We start from the raw sequence: 8451 nt of genomic DNA, 5'->3' as shown, positions 1-8451 counted from the left end.
CAAATATTGGTGTGCACACATGTGCACGTTCACGCATGCACACACACAAGCAAATCTTGAAAAATACTAAAATGGAGGCTGGAGAAATGGCTAAGAAGTTATGAGCATTGACTATTCTTCCAGAGGTTTCAGGTTCAATCCCCAGCATCCACAGAGTAATTCCATTTCCAGATGGATCCAACACTCTCAAGGCTTCTGCAGGCACTGAATGCATGTGATGCATATATGTGAGGGGAAATACCTATAAATGTGAAATAAAAATAAATCTAAATAAAATTTAAAAAATTTTAAATAGTAAGGCTATCTTTGAATGATATTTTAGGTAATTATACAGCTGTTAGGTAGAAATGCAAAAAGTCAGAGTTGTGAAGAACATCTTGATAGATTCTCAAAAAAAATAAAAATAATATATGACTCAGCAGCTCTACTCCTATGTCATATCTAGGAGAAATGTAAATAAGTGTTCACACAAAACAAGTTTACATAAATGATCAGAGCAACATTATTCATAACGGCCAAAGACTGGAAATAACGTCTTACCAACTGATGAATAGATAAATTAAATGTGAAATATATCATTACTTAAAAATTAAACAGAATTGTGTACCAATCCATGCTATGGCATGAAAGAAGCTAAGTGCAAAGGGCTGCATGTTGTTTTATTCCCCTTACATAAAATGTCCACAGTAAGCAAGTCTCCATAGAGACAAACCATTTATTGGTTGGATGGTAGACAGGAAAAGTGGCTGCTAATGGGTACAGTGTATCTTCTTGGAATGATGACAATATTCTAAAGTTAGAAGCAATAGTTTCACAAATCAGATTATATGCAAGAACTGTTGCACTGGTATACTTTACTAGGGTAAATTTTATGGCGCATAAAAACAAATCCTGAAAGTTTTATAAAATGCACTTGACGGAATGACTTGGGGTTTGAGGCATTTATTACATGTTCTGTATTTGTCTAAACTCCTCATAAACCCTGACATTTTATGTTGTGCATCTGCTGCATCTTTGTGTGATTTAGATATATTACACATACATTTTAGATATATTACATATACAGTCTTACACACTGAGCCAAAAAAAGCAGTCACAGACCGTGTAGCTGTACTTGAAAATGTCCAACTTACCATTGTTATTACAGATTCATCCATCAGTTTTTTGTTTGTTTGTTTGTTTTGTTTTAAAGCCAAGTATGGTGGAGCATGCTTGGACAGCCAGCAATTTGGGGGATTAAGACAGAAGGATCATTTGAGCTGTAGAGTTCAGGGCCAGTATAGCAACATCCTGTTCTTTATAATTGTTTGGGATACAGCAATTGCTTGGGGTACTGTTCTAGACTGGATTTAGCCTTTAAAGCAGAAACTAAATTAAAAATGAGGTTGCAGGGTGGGCCCTAACTCCAAGCTGAATAGTGTCCTTATCAAAAGGGAAGATTGGCACATATAGAAAGATACCTGGGGCTCATATGCACTGAAAGAGGTCTGCTTGGAGACAACAATAAGTATTTACTTGAAAACCAAGGATTAAGGCCTCAGAAGAAATTGAACCTGCCACTGACACCTTGATCTTAGACTTTAGTCTCCAGAAAATTAGCTTCTGTTGCTTAAGCACCTGACATTTTTTGTGTGTGTGTGGCAGCCCTGGCATATGAATATAACAAAGTCATTGCAGTCAACCTAAGGCTCCTTCATACGTCTTATCAAGATCTATATGGTATGAGTAACCAAGGGCAGTAATGTACCCTGAACTTGTAGGGTATCCATTACAACGTTCACCTTCCTATCTTTTCACCAGGAGGGATAAATGCTTAATTATAGAACTAGATTCCTATTTAACCAGATGATCAACACCATCCCCACTCTCTTGTACACTTTAGCCATGGCATAGAAAGTAAGAAAACCATAGAAGATCCTTTTCACCATGTAAATGGTTATTCTAGGAAGTGTCTTTCCCCAGGGAGATCTGCTCAAGGTCTTGATGACGTAGAGTAAGTACCTGCTATTGGCTGAATGAACAAAAACCCAGTGCTATAAAACTTCTGCAGGATAATGTTTAGATATTTGAATTTAATTTATTAAGTGCTGCTGATTTAAAATAACATATGACTTTGTAGATCATCAAATCCCAAAGGGTTGCATTAGAGCAGCTATTCTCCACTTGTGGGTTGCCACCATTCATGGCAGTAGCAAAATTACAGTTATGAAGTAACAATGAAAAGAAGTTCAAGGTGGGGATCACCATAATATTCAGAATCATATTAAACAGTTGAAACATTAGGAAGGTTGAGAAACCACTGTGTTTGAGGAACAGGTAGTTTAAATGAATATTTATTTATTTGGAAAAATGAAAAGATTTTAATTTGTGGCTCATCACTAGAAAAGGAGTAAGCTGGGCAGTCCAAGTTTTCCATTGAGTGACAATTTAGTAGACTTCATTGCTCACTTGTGTGGACTTTCTGATTTGACATTTACTTACCAGATTCAAGCAGTTCACCTCCAGTAGTATTTTTAATAGCTCAAGGTTTTGTAGCAGAACTTAGTGTCCAACAGAAACCATGCTGTCTGCTAAACATTATCCTGACTGCAAGGCTTTTTTTACTGTTAGTGGATCGATAATGACATGGCACAGCTGTTATCACCATGGAAACAGTACCCAGAGCCTAGCAGAGGAAAATTGTACATGGAGCCACTGGCTTTTAAGTAGGGATGTGTCAGCTTCCTCTGGAGCATGCTTTTTCTTCAAGTCCTGTGTGTTCTAGGGTTCCAGCAACCCAGTGTGGGTTCAATACTGCAGATATAGTCTAGTATTTAAAAGGGAATATAAATAGAGAAAAAAGGTTCAGTCCTTTTGTGTGACAACATTGTTTCCTATTAGGGTACAAGTTGGTAACCTTGAAACTGCTGAATAAGCTGTGTTGGGACTGAACAAACATAAAAGTCAGCAGTTTTTCAATGTTAAAGGAAGAGGTTGCAGATAAGGAAGGAGAGGATGGCTATAGTGATTTATGCACCAAACTACTCTAATATATAAAGAACTCAAGAAGGTGGACTTCAGAAAATCGAATAACCCCATTAAAAAATGGGGCTCAGAACTGAACAAAGAATTCTCACCTGAGGAATACCGAATGGCAGAGAAGCACCTGAAAAAATGTTCAACATCCTTAATCATCAGGGAAATGCAAATCAAAACAACCCTGAGATTCCACCTCACACCAGTCAGAATGGCTAAGATCAAAAATTCAGGTGACAGCAGATGCTGGCGTGGATGTGGAGAAAGAGGAACACTCCTCCATTGTTGGTGGGATTGCAGGCTTGTACAACCACTCTGGAAATCAGTCTGGCGGTTCCTCAGAAAATTGGACATAGTACTACCGGAGGATCCAGCAATACCTCTCCTGGGCATATATCCAGAAGATGCCCCAACTGGTAAGAAGGACACATGCTCCACTATGTTCATAGCAGCCTTATTTATAATAGCCAGAAGCTGGAAAGAACCCAGATGCCCCTCAACAGAGGAATGGATACAGAAAATGTGGTACATCTACACAATGGAGTACTACTCAGCTATTAAAAAGAATGAATTTATGAAATTCCTAGGCAAATGGATGGACCTGGAGGGCATCATCCTGAGTGAGATTACACATTCACAAAGGAACTCACACAATATGTACTCACTGATAAGTGGATATTAGCCCAAAACCTAGGATACCCAAGATATAAGATACAATTTGCTAAACACATGAAACTCAAGAAAAATGAAGACTGAAGTGTGGACACTATGCCCCTCCTTAGAAGTGGGAACAAAACACCCTTGGAAGGAGTTACAGAGACAAAGTTTGGAGCTGAGATGAAAGGATGGACCATGTAGAGACTGCCATATCCAGGGATCCACCCCATAATCAGCATCCAAACGCTGACACCATTGCATACACTAGCAAGATTTTATCGAAAGGACCCAGATGTAGCTGTCTCTTGTGAGACTATGCCGGGGCCTAGCAAACACAGAAGTGGATGCTCACAGTCAGCTAATGGATGGATCACAGGGCTCCCAATGGAGGAGCTAGAGAAAGTACCCAAGGAGCTAAAGGGATCTGCAACCCTATAGGTGGAACAACATTATGAACTAACCAGTACCCCGGAGCTCTTGACTCTAGCTGCATATGTATCAAAAGATGGCCTAGTCGGCCATCACTGGAAAGAGAGGCCCATTGGACTTGCAAACTTTATATGCCCCAGTACAGGGGAACGCCAGGGCCAAAAAGGGGGAGTGGGTGGGTAGGGGAGTGGGGGTGGGTGGGTATGGGGGACTTTTGGTATAGCATTGGAAATGTAAATGAGCTAAATACCTAATAAAAAATGGAAAAAAAAGAAATTGTCAGAAATATTTATGTAAGTGCACTGCTGTGTGTATATATACACAGATTAGTGTACACACCTAAATATTGTCACATCTACTCTGATACTCTATGAGAAGCATATACCTAGCTTGGTACATAGTGCACTCTTTTTACATTTATTTTTATTTTTTAAATTATGTTTTATGTGTGGATGCGTTGCCTGCAAGTATGTCTGTGTACCACATCCATGCAATGCCCATAGAAGCCAGAAGAAGGCGTTTCATCAGCTTAATCTACATATCAAATTCCAAGCCACGGGGCAGGGGAGGGGGATTACATATTGATTGAGAACTTGTCTCAATAAAACATAATAAGCAGAAAACCAAAACAAGGCTCATAAATTTATGGGAACCTTTCTACATTCTTCTCCTTTCTATGCTACTAATCTTGAGTTAACCTTTTTCCTAGTGTAAAAAAAAATATGAAAAATGAACTCATTTAAAGGGAAATGTAAGGTTATTTTTTATTAAGAAAAGATGTCACCCAAAAGATCTATGAATGTAGCAATAGTCAAGTTATTTATGGAGTGTTAATCCCATAAATAGATTCCATAAATTCCCTGGGAGCAGGGAATTTCTGTAGGTTTTTCATGTTTTAAAGATTTCTAGACTTTTTTTTTATTTGATTCAACATTTAATTGTAAAGATCGAGGGACACAAAGAGGACAGGCCTGCTAAACAGGAATGCTAATAGGGTTAATTAACCTGGACCCTTGATTCCCAGAGACTGAACCACCAACCAAACGGGGAGCACTCTCTGGACCTATGTCCCTGAACCACACATACTTAGGTCTTCATGCAGGTCTCCAAACAACTAGAGTGAGAGCTGTCCTTTAATCCATTGCCTGTCTGTGGATCCCATTCTCCTAACTGGGCTGCCCTGCCTCAGTGGAAGAGGATGTGCCTAATCCTGTAGCAACTTGATGTGCCAGGGTGGGGCTGTAGGGGTGTGTGTGTGTGTATGTGTGTGTTATACCAGCGGTGTGTCCTTTTCTCAGAGGAGAAGGGAGGTGGAATTGGGGGAAGATCTGTGTGAGCGGGTACTTGGAGGAGGTGGGGGACTGATATTGGAATGCAAAGTGAATAAATAAACAAAATTTAAAAAATAATCTGAAAAAAAAGGTGCCTACAGGGCCAGGAAGGAGATGGTCCATCTGGAGCTGGAGTCACAGACAGTTGTGAGCCACTCACTGTGGGTGCTGGAAACCCAACTCAGATCCTCTGCAAGAGCAGTGTGCACTCTTAACCATGAGCCAGCCCCAAAAGTACCCCCAGAACTGTGTCTCTAGTTGCATATGTATCAGAAGATGGCCTAGTCGGCCATCACTGGGAAGAGAGGCCCCTTGGTCTTGCTAACTTTACATGCCCCAGAACAGGGGAACGCCAGGCCCAAGAAGTGGGAGTGGGTGGGTAGGGGAGCAGGGCAGGGGAAGGGTCTGGGGGACTTTTGGGATAGCATTTGAAATGTAAATGAAGAAAATATCTAATAAAATATTGTTATATATAAAAAAGAATCTCGCAAATAGTATTTCACTGCAACGGCCACCCTACAGAAAAGTAAGTGTGAAAATGGAAACATCAAAGAGATGGAGAAAAACAAAGGGTGGGGGGAGGAATTGAGAACAAGTTGCCCAACTGTTACTACTCATTAGTATTAGCACTCAGGTCCTGTTCTTGTGCATGAGACCTGTTTTCCACTAAGTCTTCTATATTTGGTTTCACAGAATGCCAGTAGCATGTTTCTGAGTTCAGTCAAGTTTTGAATGTGCTAGAAGGGAGACAGAGTTCTAGACCCTTTCACAGGCATTACAGACCTCTAGGAAGACTGAAGACCAGAGGAGGAATCAACCTTGAAGCTCCAGGCAGGAACCAGAGAAGAGGCAGGGAAGGAAAAATTACAGTGAATGGCTCCATCTAGTGGCCCCGCTACTGCAGCGCTCAGGATGATCATGGCATTTTTTTTTTTTTTTTTTTTTTGTAGTTTATGAGGTGTCTTGGTGTAGGCCCAGTGTTTTTGGTTTTCTTGTTTTGCTTTGTTTTTTTTTTTTTGTTTGTTTTGTTTTTCCATTTTTTATTAGGTATTTAGCTCATTTACATTTCCAATGCTATACCAAAAGTCCCCCATATCCACCCACCCCCACTCCCCTGCCCACCCACTCCCCCTTTTTGGCCCTGGTGTTCCCCTGTACTGGGGCATATAAAGTTTGCAAGTCCAATGGGCCTCTCTTTCCAGTGATGGCCGACTAGGCCATCTTTTGATACATATGCAGCTAGAGTCAAGAGCTCCGGGGTACTGGTTAGTTCATAATGGATGGACCTGGAGGGCATCATCCTGAGTGAGGTAACACATTCACAAAGAAACTCACACAATATGTACTCACTGATAAGTGGATATTAGCCCCAAACCTAGGATACCCAAGATATAAGATATAATTTGCTAAACACATGAAACTCAAGAAGAATGAAGACTGAAGTGTGGACACTATGCCCCTCCTTAGATTTGGGAACAAAACACCCATGGAAGGAGTTACAGAGACAAAGTTTGGAGCTGAGATGAAAGGATGGACCATGTAGAGACTGCCATATCCAGGGATCCACCCCATAATCAGCATCCAAACGCTGACACCATTGCATACACTAGCAAGATTTTATTGAAAGGACCCAGATGTAGCTGTCTCTTGTGAGACTATGCCGGGGCCTAGCAAACACAGAAGTGGATGCTCACAGTCAGCTAATGGATGGATCATAGGGCTCCCAATGGAGGAGCTAGAGAAAGTAGCCAAGGAGCTAAAGGGATCTGCAACCCTATAGGTGGAACAACATTATGGCATTTCTTTAGTTTGGTCTTGAAGGGAAGTCAGGGAATTTGAAGGGGAATTCAAATGTACATTTATTGAGTACATCTAGTAGCTAGGTCTCATGTTTCAAACACATGTAATCTCACATTAAATGTTTATATTTTTCTTTAGACATTTCCATATTACATATGAAGAATAGATGCCTACGGGATGTGCTACCAGTTAGATAAACCTAAGTTTATCACTCTAGAATCTACTCTTCCCTAAATCACATCATTTATAGAGAACTTCTAAAACTCGCTTTAGGGAGGAGTCATTCAACTGATTTCATATACATCTATCTATCTATCTATCTATCTATCTATCTATCTATCTATCTATCTATCTATCTATCTATCTATCTATCCTATGATCGAATTGAAAGCCTTGTACATGTTAACGAAGCACTTAACCACCGAGCCATATCTATAGCCTTGCTTTTCTCTTTAAATCAGAGTTTTCCAGACTGGAGTGGGATTAACTTGCTCTGTAGTGCAGGCAAACCTTGAGCCTATGATTCTACTGCTTGAGTGGTAAACATTGGTGTACACACCTTGCCCAGCTTCTTTGTACACATCTTGATGCTTCCTTTGCAAATGTACTTTCTAACTCATAATTTCTGTGTATTTACATAGTGACAGAAATGCCAGTTGTTTGTAAGCAGCTAGCTTAACCTCTTCTGTAAGCAGCTATATAATAGGTATCAGCAAACATTACTATGTCAATACCTTGATTATCTGCAATTGAAATACCCACCAAGACAGAAGTACTTTGAAAAAAGTCAGGCAAAGCCAGGGCAGTAGTGCACACCTTTAATCCCAGCGTTTAGGAGGCAGAGGCAGGAGGAACTCTTAAGTTTGAGGCCAGCCTGCTGTATTGCTCTACATAGAGAATTCCAGGATAATTAGGAGTAAACAGGCAGGACTTGTCTCAAAAAACAAACAAACAAACAAAGTCAGCACTAAGCTGCCTCAGAGTTTCAGAGTTGAAGAGATCAACTTTTTCAAAAAATGACACTAAATCTTCCAAACAGACCTTTTTAAACATATAAGACTACATTTTAAGTTATTTTATTTACATTCCAGTAGTTGTCCTCCTATCTCAGTCTCCCCTCCCACAGTTCCTCATTTCATTCCTATTCCCCCTTGATTCTGAGAGGGTGCTGCCCCAGACACCACACCTTCTCCTTTTCTGAGGCCCCAAGTCTGACTTT

The 8451-nt window shown here is 40.3% G+C and overlaps 1 non-coding gene across 1 annotated transcript; it reads right to left on the bottom strand.

Moving 5' to 3' along the window:
* Nucleotides 1–2527: 2527 nt before the first annotated feature.
* Gm25624 lies at nucleotides 2528–2802 on the bottom strand. Its single transcript, XR_003953172.1, has one exon.
* Between the last annotated feature and the right edge of the window lie 5649 nt (nucleotides 2803–8451).

Source organism: Mus musculus, chromosome X (assembly GCF_000001635.26).
Source record: "Mus musculus strain C57BL/6J chromosome X, GRCm38.p6 C57BL/6J".
Taxonomy (NCBI): domain Eukaryota; kingdom Metazoa; phylum Chordata; class Mammalia; order Rodentia; family Muridae; genus Mus; species Mus musculus.
Note: the sequence above shows the minus strand (reverse complement) of the source record. Positions and strands in the feature narration are given on the sequence as shown.